This window comes from Dermochelys coriacea, chromosome 3 (genome assembly GCF_009764565.3).
Source record: "Dermochelys coriacea isolate rDerCor1 chromosome 3, rDerCor1.pri.v4, whole genome shotgun sequence".
NCBI classification, from domain to species: Eukaryota; Metazoa; Chordata; order Testudines; family Dermochelyidae; genus Dermochelys; species Dermochelys coriacea.
In genome coordinates, this window is record NC_050070.1 from 103,651,955 (window position 1) to 103,668,689 (window position 16,735).

General features: G+C 42.8%; 2 long non-coding RNA genes across 2 annotated transcripts in view; one reads left to right on the forward strand and one right to left on the reverse strand.

Annotated features, from left to right (window-relative positions):
- Nucleotides 1–4,367: 4,367 nt before the first annotated feature.
- LOC119854099 overlaps nucleotides 4,368–16,735 on the forward strand; it is a 169,385-nt gene continuing 157,017 nt past the window's right edge. The window contains exons 1-3 of the long non-coding RNA XR_006279981.1: nucleotides 4,368–5,296; nucleotides 6,089–6,445; nucleotides 6,957–7,028. This is a non-coding gene — a long non-coding RNA (uncharacterized LOC119854099). The remainder of the gene's footprint in view (nucleotides 5,297–6,088; nucleotides 6,446–6,956; nucleotides 7,029–16,735) is intronic.
- Nucleotides 9,389–16,735, reverse strand: part of LOC122459356 — an 80,727-nt gene continuing 73,380 nt past the window's right edge. Inside the window, exon 3 of the long non-coding RNA XR_006279982.1 lies at nucleotides 9,389–10,460. This is a non-coding gene — a long non-coding RNA (uncharacterized LOC122459356). The remainder of the gene's footprint in view (nucleotides 10,461–16,735) is intronic.

The following is a 16,735-nucleotide window of genomic DNA, read 5'->3' on the forward strand; positions in this document are numbered from 1 at the left end:
CCTCTGGCCTGTCTCAGACTCTAATCTGGTAATCTGACTCTGGTTGCTTACTGATGCCTGGCTCCCGGTTTGCCCTCTGGCCTTTCTTGGACTCTGACCTTGTAGTATCTGACCTGGCTTGACTCCTTCCCTGACCAGTAGGTCAGACTGTCTACATCTTGGTTGTGACAGTCAGTCAGTGGTGTGGAAAAACACACCCCTGACCAACATAGCTCTGCTCACCTACCCCCCAGTGTAGATGCAGCTCTATGTCAATGGAAGAATGCTTCCGTTGATGTAGCTCATGTTGTTTGGTGAGGTGATATTCCTGCACAGACAGAAAAATTCCTTCCATCGGTGCAGGCTTCATCTATGTTATGGGCAGATGCCAGCATAGCTATGCTGGTATAGTCTCTGTCATGTAGACACACCCTCAGAGTCCTAAGGGATAATAGGAGGGAAAGTAAAAAAAAACAGGGTGGAAAAAGAATTATGCTGAAAGGTATATTGGGCTGTAGAACAGGCTCTCAAAGATAGTGGGACATTTAAAGCTGGACTGGAAAAGCACAAGAGGACTGGCTGTAAGGAAAAAATCCTTATGTGGCCTCAAGGACTGGTTAAAATGGCCTAATAAATCTTTTCAATCTCTAATTTGTATGACACATCCTATCACATTGGATGAGGATGCTAGCTGGATGTTTATACTAAAGCGCTCAAGCAGTGAAATAGTTAACAATTCTGACATCTGAACTGTTTGCATTAAAACAAGGAGGAGTCCAGTGGCATCTTAAAGAGTAATAGATTTATTTGGGCATAAGCTTTCGTGGGTAAAAACACCACTTTTTCAGATGCATGGAGTGAAAATTAGAGGGAGCCCTTCTCTTCATGTGCCGGTATATTTATGCCTGTATCTGTAATTTTCACTCCATGCATCTGAAGAAGTGGGGTTTTTACCCACGAAAGTTTATGCCCAAATAAATCTGTTAGTCTTTAAGGTGCCACCGGACTCCTCCTTGTTTCTGTGGATACAGACTAACAGGGCTACCCCTCTGATACTTGTTTGCATTAAGAAGTTAACATGCAGTTGAGATGAATGGGGCAATTGACACCTTTTGTTGAGCTTTTTGTCCATAGATTCAAACACTGAGTTGGTTACTTCTGGCACATAATTGTAACACTTTTTTCCTCCCAACTACAATGGCTAAAACCATAAATTTTCAAATAAAAACCTAAATTGTTTAGAAACTGACAAGTCTCTAAAAAACTTCACTTCCAGACCACAGTTTCTGGCTCACTTCAAGCCTTGCTCAAAACTGATCAACAGCTGATAAGCATGAGGCACATCCTAAAACCCCCTGAAGCTGCAAATTCAAAATCACTTCTCTCTCTTACATGCACACCTCTATCAGATCTCTTTTTTTTGCATAAGCAAACTATTATATACAGCAAAAGCTTTATATTAGTTGCAATTAAACTCCATTAGACCTTTGATCTGCCACCATGTTGGTCTGCATGAATGCGTGAATGAAGAGCAAATTAATTAAAATATGAAATAATTAACTTTCCTAAATTACAAAATCTGGATTCAAAATGGCATTTGATCTGGTTTATTACATTTTAATTGTTTTAAAAAAATCTTTATGGGAGAAAATGATGGAAAAAATAGCACCCAAATGCATGGTTAGGAAAAGGGATATCACTGACTTGAAAGTATGGGAAAAAAAAGTGTTAAGGGAATCAGAAAAGCAAATTGTTAGTTTGAGAAGTGAAATGGTAGTGTTTTGGAAATATGACAGATTGGCAATAGAAACAGATTTCTTTGGACTAGAGCACTGTGTTGAAAGATATAGCTTGCCAAATAGAGCTCAGCTTATGTTTGGTGGGTGGGGGGAGGCAAAGGGGACTTGTTCCATTCTGATTTTTAGTCTGAAAATCAAACTCTCAATTTCCACAGCCAAATTTATCAGACCAGTTGTTCCAATGCAAAGAGATAACTGTTTTTTTGTTATGTTTCAAGCCCTGTAGACTGTCACTCCACATTTCTGGAAATGGAGGAGTTTAGGAATATTTTATATCTCCCCCAACAAAATAGAATGCTGACTGTAGGGTTTTCCCCATTACCAGTATTTGTGGGAGCATCCGAGTTTATTTGCTCAAATTTATTTGAGCATAAGCTTTCGTGAGCTACAGCTCACTTCATCTGATTCATGAAAGCTTATGCTCAAATAAATTTGTTAGTCTCTAAGGTGCCACAAGTACTCCTTTTCTTTTTGCGAATACAGACTAACACGGCTGCTACTCTGAAACAAGCTATGATAGTTTGCCAAAATACCATCACAAATAATCCATACCAATATAGTGCTGCAATGTAAGGAGGTAGATGTTTGTCGAAAGGCAGGTGCCCGATGGCCAGGTTTGCTTTCATTAGTGGGGGAGATGCAGCTTTGGCAGATCTGGCTGTAGGTGTACAAAGTGGGAGTGCTGCTTCAATGGTGAGTATATAGCCCCTTTTCCCTGATTCTCAGACACCCCACACACATTATATCCATGTCAGTAAAACATCATGAAGGTTTTTTCTTTCTTTCTCTGGGGCTCTTTGAGAGAGCCTGGAGTGACCTATCTTGTCCCAGTCCCTTCAATCCATAGTAATGTCCTATACGTACACTGAATACTTTGAAGTTATGTACCCTGCAGTGGCTTTATAAATTCCAGAGGGCAGAGTGTAAAGTGTCTGTATAATGTTTAGAAATTACATTTTGCCTGGCAGACAGATATGAAATAGAGCCATCTGATATGGTGCAGCACCTGTGGAAAATTTCAGGTGTTACGAAGTAGCAATCCCTCCTGTTCTGGGATTGTGCTTCAATTATTTGCTCTTCTCTACAGAATACAAACATTCAGTTAAAAAATGGAACATTCCATACATTCCCATTGTAAAGATAGCCTTCCATGTGTGCTAGAGAAACTGTCCACAAACAGATGCAAAAGTGGAAACTATGTCCCTCTGTTCAGTGGGCTGTTAACTTCAGAGTCTAGTTGGGATGGGAGCATTAAAATGCCAAGGTTATCAAGCAGTCTATGGAACAAACCCTCAGCTGGAACTGTGGAAAACGGACACCGGAGCTGGTTGTTCACTGGCTTGCACCTTCAGTAGTCATTGACACCTGTGCAAAGTGACTACAAAGAAGATGTAAAAACTACCAAATTAGAATAGCAGCATTCTGCACAGATGTAAATTATTAGGTGCCAAGTATTGGAGAATCGGGCCTTTCTGGGCAAATGGATGCAAATTATGCTCATTCGGAGTTTTCAACTCTTCTGACTTTTGTCATGATATTTGAGGTTTTTGCTACTGAGATGAACATCAGAAACCTTCTGATCACCATAAACTGGCAGAATAAATTGTAACAACAAAACAAATGGAGGGATGCAGTGAATGAAAGAGAGCACACTTCAGAGCCATGAACTGATCACTTTGGATTTTACAACATGAGCCAAAAATTCTTCCTGCTCCAGATTCACACATGGAATTCCCATTATCTTCAATGGGATTTGCACACACATGGCTGAGAGCAGAATCTGACCCATGTGCATTATTTCTTTCTTTTTTCTTTGATTTATTGTCTCATGCTCCTACAGCTGCTTTGTTTGATTGTTGCTTAACTGTTCTTTACAAAATACTGATAGCTCTGAGCCCATCATTTATAACAGGTGAAGTATTTGCCTCTAACATTTGCTTTGTTAATGAAACAACAGGGCTAATTCAATCGGGTAGAGTAAGCCACAGATGGGGGGAGAGGAGGCTGGGCTCCAGTCCTGTGTCCAGGCCCTGGTACAGGAGTTGGCTGTAGAAGCCCCTACCCTTATCACAGTTTGACAACAGGAGTGTCACTTAGTATATAATCATTGCCTTGATTGTTATGATCAAATCTTGATGATTTTGTTTGGGATAGTTCTGTCTGTACTACACAACTTAGATTTAAAATGTTTACGTAGGTCTTGATCCTGCAAGGTGTTGAGCACTCTGTCCCTGATCCAGCAAAGCACTTAAGTCAATAGGACAACTCACATGCTTAAACTTAAGCACATACTTAAAGTGATTTGATGGATCAAGCCCTTAGCTTGCAATCTCTTGGGGGCAGGGACTATAACGTTCATAAGTGTCCATGGCCTGGTCTACAGTACAAAATGAAAAGAAAAGGAATACTTGTGGCACCTTAGAGACTAAGGATGCATCCGATGAAGTGAGCTGTAGCTCATGAAAGCTTATGCTCAAATAAATTTGTTAGTCTCTAAGGTGCCACAAGTACTCCTTTTCTTTTTGCGAATACAGACTAACACGGCTGCTACTCTGAAACCAGTACAAAGTGAGGTTGATGTAAGGTGCCTTGCTTGCACCAACCTAGTTGTGCATATGTCCACACTTAAATTTGTCGCCCACCAGTGTAAGATCTTCATTACTCCAACATAGTAACACCTTCTGCCCAAGCGTTGTTGAGCCACAGTCGGTGTATTGAGGTTGGCACAGTGCAAATGTAGACACTGCATTGGCTATGTTGACCCTAACAGTCTTTCAGCAGCTGTCCTGCAATGCCCAGCACTGACAGTTCTGGTCTTGATTGTGAACTCCATTGCCTGGGGCTCACAGAGACTGGAAGCCATACCCCTCCTTTAAAACCCTGTGAATTTTTGATATGCTGTTTCCTGATTGTCCATTGTGGCGAGCACTCCTAGCAGCTCTCCACTGTTGTGTGCAACTGCCCAGCTGACAATGCTGGCTACATGCTCCAGGTGTATTCTGGCCTGGAGTAGACAGGAGTTTTTGGATCTCCTGGGCCTGTGGGGAAAAGAAGTTGTATAGGCACAGCTATGGACCAACCATAGAAATATGACCATCTATGAGCAGATTGCCCGGGGGATGCAGAAGAAGGATTACAATGTGGACCAGCAGCAGTGCTGTGTGAAAGCAAAGGAACTGCAGCCGGCATATCAGAAGGCCAGGGAGGCCAACAGTTGATCTAGTGCTGAGCTGCAGCCCTTCCACTTTTACAAAGAGTTGCATGCCAGGCTTGGTGGAGACCTTCCCCCACCGCTACCCCACACAGACCTCTGTGGATACCTCTGAAGAGCCTGAGTCACTGGGCCTTGGTGTGAACAGCAAGGATGAGAGGGAGGAGGTGAAGGAGGAATAGGAGAAGGATGAGGGACATGTGACAGAGGGGGTCTAGCTAGCCAGGACCTGTTTGAGACTCCAACACAGTCCAGTCAATCCCAGCAGTTGAGCACCACAAAACTGATTGAGGGGAAGGAACCTCAGGTAAGTGTGCACATTTAATTCCCATTACAATGATATAGTTGGGGGCACCATTACTGCTTTTCATTCCCCTGTACAGTTAGGTGGTGAGGGAGGAGAGTACGTGGAGCAGTTTGTTTATGTACACTGGGATGTCCCTGGAATCCTCCTGAATGATCTTGATGAGACTTTCATGGAAGTACTCTGCAATGCTCTGCCAAAGGTTTCTAGGGATGGCAGCCTTATTTCTTCCTCCCCGGGAGGATGTTTTCCCATGCCAGTCACTGATAACTGCTGCAGGCACCATTGCAGTAGACAGGTTAGCAGCATGTAGGCTTGGGTGGCTGTGGGATGCCAGCACCAGCAGCTATGCTCTCTGTGCCTTTGTTACCTTCAGGAGTGAGCTTTTACTGTCTATGGAAAATGGTGGCAGTATTCAATGCCATTGTCCTATACCCATAGTTCTATGCAACTGAGCAATTCCCTCCTCCTTCCTTTCCCTCACCTCTGGTGGTCCATACTCACCATGGCTGTACTAAAACAACAAGGATGCATTCGATGAAGTGGGTTCTAGCCCATGAAAGCTTATGCCCAAATAAATCTGTTAGTTTTTAAGGTTGTTATTGGATACAGACTAACACGGCTACCCCCTGATACATGGCTGTACTGTGAGTGGTGCTGTATACAAACACTCAGAAGCAGAAGTCAATGTCTTGTTTAAAACTTTAGGGGAACAAGGGAAAGGAGTTCTTGATCTTAACTTTTGCTTTTCGTTCTTACTATACTGACAATGTAACTTCTGTGTTTTATCTGCAGCTGCTGCTGTCGTAGTCTTGAGGAGTTCCCCCTCCACACCCACAGAATGCCTGAGCTAGATAAGGATGAAAAAGAAGAAGCTCAGAATGACATGTTCAGTCAGATCCTGCAAGGCAGTGCTGCATTAGACCATGAATAGAGGGCCTGAAGAATGGCTGTATAGAGAAGGAAAAAGCAGCAGACAGGAGAAAGGACCAAGAATCCCAGCAGAAAAAGGAGAGAGAGGGACATAATGGCGCTCCTTTGCCAGCAAACCTACAGATTCAACAATCCTGGGCTCCTCTCCCTCTGCATTCCATGGAGAATTCCATTACAGCAGCTCCCTACACACACATACACCAACTGTGGTTCTCATAGGTCAGTGTGTTAACATTGACATGAATGTTCCTTCTCTTTCTTTAAGCTCTGTTCCACACATGTATTAAGGTTTTAATGCATTTGCTTTTAATTTGCACAACATTTTTGAAGTGTTTTTGTCACTCAATATAGAGTATGGTTTGGAAAATAATTCACGTGCATTAGTTTCCAACATGTGCGGCAGCATGGAAAGCACCCACTTACTGGTTACTTTACACTGTGATGCAACTCCTAGGATCAGTTACAAACACAATCTAATAATCCAAAATTAGCACCACAGAATGAATAGGTGCCTTGTCAGTGTCATAGTCATAGATGTGCACCAAGCACCAGGTAGTGCAGGGCCAGGTAGAGCATAGTACACCACAAGGCATTACTGTGGCTCACTGCTAAAGTGCCTGCTCAAAGTCTCCCTGAGCCATATGGCTCTTTTGATAGCCTTGTTTGGCTGTTCAAACTCAGCAGACAGCTGATCCACCCCAGTGGCAACTTTTCCTCCTCTGCTTCACAGAAATTGCGACACAGCATGATGCAGTGGGAAGCCATAACGAGTGGAATATCTTTGTCACTGAGATCCAGTCTTGTGAGTAAACAATGGCCGTGCACCTTCAATCTTTCAAAAGCACACTCAGCTGTCCTTCTGCACCGGCTGAGCCAGTAGTTGAACCTTTCCTTGGTGCTGTCAAGCTGTATGGCTTCATGAGTCGGGGAGTAAAGGGTAGGCTGGGTTCCCTGGGATCACTATTGGTATTTCAACATAACCAACAGTAATCTGCTGCTCAGGAAACAAAGTCTTTGCCGGTAGCAGTCTTGTGTTCTTAAAGATGCAAGTGCCATGCACCGTCCTTGACCAGCCAACACTGATATCGGTGAAACATCCCCAGTGATCCACCAATGCTTTCACAACCATAGAAAAATAGCCCTTTCTGTTGATATACTCTGTGGCAAGGTGATCTGTTGCTAAAGTAGGGATATGCATTCTGTCTATTTCTCCACCGTAGTCATAGAATCTCAGGGTTGGAAGGGACCTCAGGAGGTCATCTAGTCCAACCCCCTGCTCAAAGCAGGACCAAATCCCCAATTTTTGCCCCAGATCCCTAAATGGCCCCCTCAAGGATTGAACTCATAACCCTGGATTTAGCAGGCTAATGCTCAAACCACTGAGCTAGCCCTCCCCTCTCCTCCAGTCTAGGAACACCATTGCTGCAAATCCATCCATTATGTCCTGGACATGGACGAGAGTCACAGTCCTGTGTAGCAGGAGATGATTAATGGCCTTGCATACTTGCATGACAATGGCTCCTACAGTTGATTTTCCAACTCCAGAATGATTTCCCACCGACCTGTAGTAATCCGGCAAATTTCCACAGTTTGATTATCACTTGCCTCTCTACTGTCAATGCAGCTCGCATTCTAATGTTCCTGTACTGGAGGGGACTTCAGCACGCAGATCCAGGAATGTGGCCTTGTGCATCTAAAAGTTGTGCAGACAGTTCTTGTCATCCCAAACCTGTGTTATGATGCAATCCCACCAGTCAGTGCTCATTTCTTGGGCCCAGAAGCTGCGCTCCATAGTTTGCAGCTGCTCTATAAACACTACTAACAACCTTGAATTGGTTCTTGCTATGTCCCACAGCAATCCGCCCTCCAAAAAGTCTTCATGTTCCCTGCAGATCTTCTTGTGGCTCTGCAAATTCCAGAGAATCGTGCTGCATCTCATGCAGTGCTCAAGACAATAGTGCAGAGCTGTGCAGGCTCCATGCATCTGTCAAAGATGGCAGACAGCAACAAGTCCTGGTGGGTTTGTGGGATTCTCAAAATAGGCATGAAAATTATGGATTATAGAGGGCACTCTGGGGTAGAGAAGGTTGCTTGCTGGGAACCTGACCCCTTGCTCCCAGTCATGCCTGTGTGACTCATTTCTGCAACACCATTCATTGCCATAACTTCCCAAAAGACAGAGTGCTGGATGGTGGCAAGTTGCATACTGGAATACCTAACAATGGTGCACTGCACTATGCATCGAAACAAGCATTCCTGGTGAGTATGCGCAGTGCCAAAGTATGCAAGTGCACAAGCGATATACTAACTGCAGTGGCTTCATGCTGATCAAACTTCTGTCAGCAAAAGTTTGTAGTGTAGACGTGCCCAAAAGTAGCAATGGGCAGACATTCTAGTGCAGCCTGGGCACGACTGTTTTTATCATCTCACCTTGCCTAGAACAGTTCCAGAAGAGACAATGGTAGAAATCCTGGTGGCTGGCCTGCAGAAGTGTTTCTATTTGTAGCAGTGGTGCAAGACCTCAGATGGGAGAATTCCCTACCATTTTCACATAGGAGATCACACAATCTCCACTTAAAAAGAATGTAGAGAGCATTTACTGCTACAATTAGTTAATGTTCATTACAGCTCCCCCATTTTCATATATACCGAAGAGTAGCAATTGTCCAGCCCCATAGCCAATTAACATATGTCTATAAAAGTGACACTGGAGGGCTGCAACAAAATAACCCAATGAGCAGGTTAAAACAGCATTTCTTTTCAGGTTGCTTAGCTACAGCCCTTAACAGACAGTCTTGTTTAACAGGTGAATAGAAATTCCCATCAGACAAGGCTGAGATGGTTTCCCAGATAAGACCAAGTTGCCTTAAAACAGTTGTGTTCCTCCCTTCACAGCTGGTATCCTTAAAGACAGCCGTTTCTGTAGTGCAAACAGAATGTAAAAGAGACAATGCCATAGATCCTGTCTACGGTGGGCTTGGAACCACAGTGGAAAGCAAGAGTTCAAGCTCTAGTTTTCAAACCCCTGGTTCCAAGTCCTAAAGAGTAATCAAAAGCTAATATGTAACTAGAATTGAAGCAGAGTTACATCAGTCCTGTCTTAAGGGACTGGGAATCTTCACTCAGGTGTTAAACGAGACTGCCTGATAATTGTTGGTCTACCCAAGGAAATGACCTGAAAAAAGACACTGTTTAACTTGTTTTTCAGTTTTCTTAGTTCTAACCCTCTGGCATTTTCACAAGAGTGTGTTGATTGGCTATAGGGCTAGACTTTTGCTGTACTTTAATTGATAGGAAAAGGCAAGTGGGTTTTAATAAACTTTAGCTAACTGAAGCAGTGAGTTATTTTTAAGGCCTTATTAAATGGAACCATTGGTGGCTAGAGAACATTTACAAATTTAAAAAAAAGTTTTAACATAGTTGTTCCCTATCCAAACTGTCAGCAAAATCTACTATCTACAGTATCATTACTCTAACCATCACAACAGCTTTCTCCTGTAGACAATGCCAAGACAACAGGTAGAGAGGACAACAAATCAAAACAGAAGGTTGGACAGGATAACAGTGACGAGATTGTGAGTTTGGTCTAATAACGATTGGCATTCAGAGCGTACCAACTGCCTGGCTATCTCACTTTATTCAGTTTATCCCACCTTCACTTTCTTTCTCTTTTTGAAGCCAGTGGGGCTAGTTATGTGCTTAAATCTTAACACAGTACTCAGATGCTTTGCTCAATTGGGGACAGATAGTGTCTAATTTTGACTTTGGATGTGTCCGCATGACTCTTTATAGAAGTTAACAGGAACTGCATTTACACAGTGGATCAAGGGTAGAATTTGGCTCAGAGTTTGTAAAACAGTTTTGCTGTAGTAATTTTGTTTTGCATCATTATGTTATGGCATTATTCCACGGGAATCATTATGTATCCAACCACATAATATGCTAAATCTATTTTCTGAAACATTGTTTTTACCAGCAAGCACTATGTGTGTGAGAGGATGTCTGTTATACTTCATTTCTGTATTAAAAATAATCGATTTTTGCTTGGCTTTAGTACAAAGTACGTAACCCTTGAATAGAACTATATCAAAAGGGAAAGCCCTCTTTCTGCAGAATACATCCGTGTGTGTTTACATGTACTTTGAGTTCCATCCTTACCTGAGTCAGCTCTATTCCAGAAGGTTCTTGGATCAGGTTTAGCCAGCAGGTCGCCTTTGCTACAGGACTCCTTTATCTATTAAATGGAAGGAACAAAACAAGCTGTAAGAACTTCTTTTATTAATTTCAGTGTTTAAGACTGCGGCTTCCTTTCCGTTCAAAAGAACTCACTCACATGGGAGTGCCAGGCTCATTTCCAGCTGTTTATAACATCATGGGCAAATTTGAGGAGTTGGGTACAACGGTTCTTCAAATGGAAGGAAATGCCTTCTCCTGCTTGGACTTACATTTTCCACTTAAAATGTGCATGTTGGGCTTTACATCCTTCAGCCAGATTCTTAGCCCAGCTCTGCTCCTTTTGCCCTGCTCAGACAGCATAGCATAAAGGGAGTGGAAACTGCCTGCAGCTTCCCAGCTGTGGATGTTAGGGAGCTGTAACTGGTTTGCTGGTGCCTCCCAACCCAGCTGCTGTGATGAGCAGACCGCCCCCTGTATTTTGACTATACTTGTACATTATAGGCTTGATTCTCCTCTCACTTAAACTGGTGTAAGACAGGAGTAGCTCCCTTAAACCAAAAGAGTTACAGTGGTGTAAAACAGGCCTAGTAGAGGAAAAGTAAAGTAAGCCCCATGTAAATTTTCTTTCTACATCCATATCTTAACTGGCCTGTGTCATATCAAAGAATGCATCCTTGATTTGCTACTGCTAAATGAGTCTTTCTTCAGTAGCAGGTCACCAGAAAGGCATTTTCCTTTTTAAATAACAGGCTTGATTCTCCTCCTGTACCACTTTATAAGGGTATAAATTCTACTGACTTCAGTGATGTTGCTTCTGATTACAACAGTATAAATGGGGAGTCAGACCCAATAGTATTTTACATTTATGTACCTTGCAATTTCAGGGATCCCCTACTATACATACTGAACCACTGAAATGAATCACCCAGCTCTGGGGTGGGAAGCAGCAATCAGGCAGTGAATATGCTGCACAAGTAAGGGAGGAGAGTAAAATTTTCCAGTGGTTGCAGAATAAACCCTTACAATGAAAGGTGTCATGGGATCTTTAATGTCCACACTAAGAAGACAGTACCTTGTTTTTTAAAGTCTGATCTTAAAGAGGCTCGCATAGTAAATGGCTCAATTTATCTACTTTGAAAGGATTAAAAGCCTAATGACTTTGAATCTGAGGTTCCAGTGAGTCTAGTAGCTCTTTCAAATCTGGTATTCTTCAACCAGTAAGCTATTCTTCTCCAGTTTAAGAAATGTTTTCCATCAAATGATTCCCAGTACAAACTTTTTTTTGAAACTTTACCTGCCACTATATTTACATTGTATTACAAGTACTACAGAAGGCTTTAAAGTTGATTGGTGGAAGATTTCCAAAGTTCTAAAACTAAAGCCCAAAACCACACTGAAAGATAGGGTTCTGCTTATTTGAGGGGCTATTTCTGAATATTTTTATCCAGGCATTCAAACACCTGATTCATTACATAAAAGAAATTTGCATTCAGGGCAGCTTACAGCTCTAGCTACTGCATAATCCTGTAATTAAAGTTAGTACCCAGGGTGAATATAGAAAAGAAGAAACATAAGTGAGGGGCAGAGAGAGATAATTTTATTTTACATATTCTGGGCTGAATTATGATCATGTAAGAAAACTTGCACGGTGAGACTGCTCACAAAAACATGCAAAAAACGAAGCTCACAGTACACAAGAACCTCTGCCTCTGAAAAGCATGTCTCTAAGCATGTGCACAACAAGGAATGGAAGGTCATGTCAAGGGATGGAAAGAGATGTACTGATGTGCATAATGCTTACAGAGGAGGAGCAAAGGCATGCTGATACACCAGCTGCAAAACCCTTGCACTGTTCCATCCAACAACTGTTTCCTTTCAACTTCCTATCTTGGTTCCCATTCCATAGAGTTGGAGGCATCACATTGACAACTCTGCAAAGTCAAATCAGGAGTTCAGGGAAGTTTCATGGAGCAGAAGCTGCAGGAATAAGTACAGCCCTACCAAATTCATGGTCCATTTTGGTAAATTTCATGGTTGTAGGATTTTAAAAATAATAAATTTCATGATTTCAGCTCTTTAAATATGAAATTTCACAGTGTTGTAATTGTAAGGGTCCTGACCCAAAAAAGAATTGTGCGGGGGTCACAAGGTTATAGGGGGGTGTTGCGGTACTGCTACCGTTATTTCTGCGCTGCTGATGGAGGCGATGCTGCCTTCAGAGCTGGGCAGTTAGAGAGTGGTGGCTGCTGTCTGGGCACTCAGCTCTGAAGGCAGAGCTGCCGCCAGCAGCAGCACAGAAGTAAGGATGCCATGGTATGGTGTTGCCACCCTTACTTCCACGCTGCTGCTTGAAGAGCTGAGCCTTAAGTCAGCAGCCACCACTCTCCAGCCACCCAGCTCTGAAGACAGCAGTGCAGAAGTAAGGATGCCATGGTATGGTATGGGCAGCTGGGCAGCGGAGATTGGCGGCTGTTGGCCAGGTGCCCAGCTCTGAAGGCAACACAGAAGTAAGGGTGGCAATACTGCAACCCCCCCTAAAATAACCTTGTGAACCCCCCCTGCAAATCCCTTTTGGGTCAGGACCCCCTAGTTTGAGAAACTTTGGCCTCCCCTGTGAAATCTGTATAGTATAGGGTAAAGTACACACAAGACCAGATTTCACCAGGGGAGACCAGATTTCGCAGTCCATGACGCGTTCTTCATGGCCGTGAATTTGGCAGGTCCCTAGGAATAAGATATAAAATTATCCAGAACTCCTTGGTGCCTAGATTCTATGACGTTATGGTGGTAGGTACACTGGAGCTACATGCAGTAGTGAGAGATAGGCAACTCACATGTAGAAAGTAATTCCCATGAGGAAGCAAACATGCTTAGACATGAGAGGCATGGCTTGGACATGTAGTGAGCTGTGTAGGGTACATACCCCTGTAAAGGGTACATACCCTAATGATCTAGCGTGTCTGCACTCTACTCACTGACGTAGTGCCTCACTGCCTACACTATCATTTGTACCCATGCCAGCTGGGTGTGCAGTGTCTGTACTTTACATGCCACCATAAGTGTAGACCTGCCTGTAATGTACCTGAAAGTGGCCTCTGTCAATTTTAATATACCCTCCCCTTTGTACCTAATGGGTCACTTCAGAATGAGAGATGTAAATCTGGAGTTTGATGGAGTTATATCTGATTTAGGAAGGCAGTGTGGCCTAGTAAATAGCATGCTACCCTAGGACTCAGAACATCTGGGTTCTAAGCTTGGCTTGGCTGGTGACCTTGGGCAAGTCACTTCAACTCTCTGTGCCTCAGTTTCCTTGTCTGTAAAATGGGGATAATGATATTGTCCTCCTTTGTAAAGTACATTGAGATCTATGGATGAAAAGGTAGATATTATTATGTATATGGAAATCAGAAATTGGCCCAATATCTACACATGCATGGAGTTGAATGTTCTCAGAAAATGTTTGCTTTTCCTGTGGCCCCTACTGTGTAACTACTCTCACTTTCTTCAGTGCAGTGTTAGAGTTGTATGCACCCGTGGCATTGTCTTGCCTGCAATTCAGTGTGTAAAGTGGAGTATAACAACAGTCTTGTTTGCTGCACGGTGTGTATCTTTTGACAGTGCCTACAGTGATCTGTACCTTTCTTTCCTCTACTGTACAATGCACTACCAAGGCCTCTCCAGATGTGAGATTCTACCTTTTTCCTGAATAAATGCATCCATTTTTTGAATTGGTAGAATCCCTCCTTTTGGCTGATCCCTTTCCCACTTCTAGAATATTCACACTTCATGGGAGAGGGACCAAAGAATGAGGAATTTTACCCAGTGTACTGGGATTTTCTGACTATACAAATACATCAGGTTACACTTTATTTCAGTGCCTTCTGTGTACTGAGAGAGGAATGGAAGTGGAATCTAATTTGACCTCTGTGAAATTGCCATGTAAGTGCTATACAAATCATTTTTCAATCAAGCCCATAAACAGCAATAGTAATATGCTCCATCTTCAATACTGACATATGTGATCACCGCTGAAGTCCAGCTATTATGCAGGATGCCTGCTACAGTACCTTACAAATTGTTCTATTGTATGTGAAACATCACTTTCCAGTACAGATTAGGGGGTTCATGAAGTGTTAGAGGGATGAATAGTCCATTTAGGGGAACTTGTTTGGCACAGTGTTGATATGAATAAGGAATGATTCTCAGCTTGGGAGAGGAATGAAAGAAAGAAGGAGGCATACTAGCAATCTCAGTGAATACTAATATGATAGCAAGTGTGTTTTATGAATGCTTAGCATGGTCTGGATTGTCATAGAAGGTCTGACGACCATGCAAAGTGTAGAGTTGCAACTGGAAGCTCCCTCAGACCTTCTGAGTTGATAATAAATTGCTTAATAGTTACATGGTTGGCAATCTGATCCCAGGTTATTTTTGCACCTCATTAGAAAATCAGGTTCTATGGAACTCAGAATACTCTGGGTTACAAACTGCCTAATCTTTTCACCTACTCAGTTAGTGCTAAACATCTGTAGGAACAGTTGCATATGCATATAGCTAGGTAACTAAAAATAGTGTTTACTTTTCTGTGTATATCTCTATAAGGATTAGATATAGTCAGAAGAAACTTGGTGGGTTCAACAGAATTTCGCTTTGGCCATGTCTATACAGGTAAAATAAAACCTGTTTTTTTCAATTGATAGTTCAATTAAGTTAACTTGTTTGAAAATTCCTCTTAATGCTCCTGCAGACATCTACGCTACAACATGACCAGATCAAACCATCTTTAAAGTGATAAACTGTGTCTACCTGGATATTAATGCAAATTTTAATTGAGTTAAATTAACTCACTCAAGCTACATTGATCAAAACCACCCCCTATTTGGGCTGTGTAAATAAGCAATCGGAGACTATCTATCAGGTTTGTCTACACAGGGCAATGGAATGGAATGGCTATTGCAGAATATGCTATTCGGAAGCAGCTCTCCATGTGATTTCAGAATAATTTGCGCACTTCCAAAGCAGTGTAATTATTCCAGAATTCCACACATGGAGAGCTGTTGCAGTCAATTTCCCCATGTAGACAAGCCCAAAGGTATTTATGTGGTCCCCATTATTACCATAATATTTGAGCACTTCACAATCCTTAATGTATTCATCCTCACAACACCCTTGCCAGGAGATTTATAGATGAAGAAGTGAAGCACAGCAAGACTAAGGCTATGTCTTCACTGCCACAGTGGTGTGTTTTTACAGTGGGATAATCATGGTGTAACTCCCCCACCCCAACACACACTTGTTTGGAAGCAAAGACGTAGCCTAAATGGTTTGCCCTAGGACACACAGGAGATCTGGGGTGGAGCAGGGACTTGAACCTTGACCTCCCAAGTCCAAAATAGCAACCTCATCACTTTTGAATTAATTTGACACCATTCTTTTGGCAGGCTGTTGTCCAAAGGGATGGCTAGAGTTTTTGTTCTGGTTTTAACTCAATTTAATTTATTGCCAATTAATTCAGGTTAAAAAAACACCTTTACAAATGCAAATGTCAGATACTTCACTTCACAACCCAGTTTCAATGGCCTGTTAGACTGAGGATCCACCAGTAGCCTAGCTGGCAATATGCACCTTCTTCTTTCTGCAGCCTCAGCATAGGCTGTGTAGCTGAGGAAGAAGGGGTGTGGCTGGAGTGTCCTTGGACACTGGTGATCCTTGGCTGCCTTAACAGCTTGCACAAGTTAGAGTAGCCCTAAGGCTATCCTAAGTTGCTCCTCTGGACTGGTGCAGTGTACAGTACTATGAAAATCAGAGATCTACATCTTCCCTGAGCTGCACTGGGTGCCAATTCCTGAGAAGAAGGATGGTCCAGTGACTGGAGTGCTGGCCTGGGACACGGAGACCTGCATTCAATTCCTGTGTGGCCCAGGTCCTCTGTCAAATGGGGTAATAGCACTTCCCTGCCTCACGGGGTATTGTACCTTAAATATTGTGAGGTACTCAGATACTACAGTAATAAGAGCCACATAAGTAGGGTTCCCCCCGCCCCTGCTCTTCTGCTGGTAATAGCTCACCTTACCTGATCACTCTCATTACAGTGTGTATGGTAACACCCATTGTTTCATGTTCTCTGTGTATATAAATCTCCCCACTGTATTTTCCACTGAATGCATCCGATGAAGTGAGCTGTAGCTCACGAATAAATAAATTTGTTAGTCTCTAAGGTGCCACAAGTACTCCTTTTCTTTTTGCGGATACAGACCTACACGGCTGCTACTCTGAAACCTGTCAGAAGTAGATAGCTAGAGGATCTTGCCCAATAGGAGCCCTGTAGGGAGT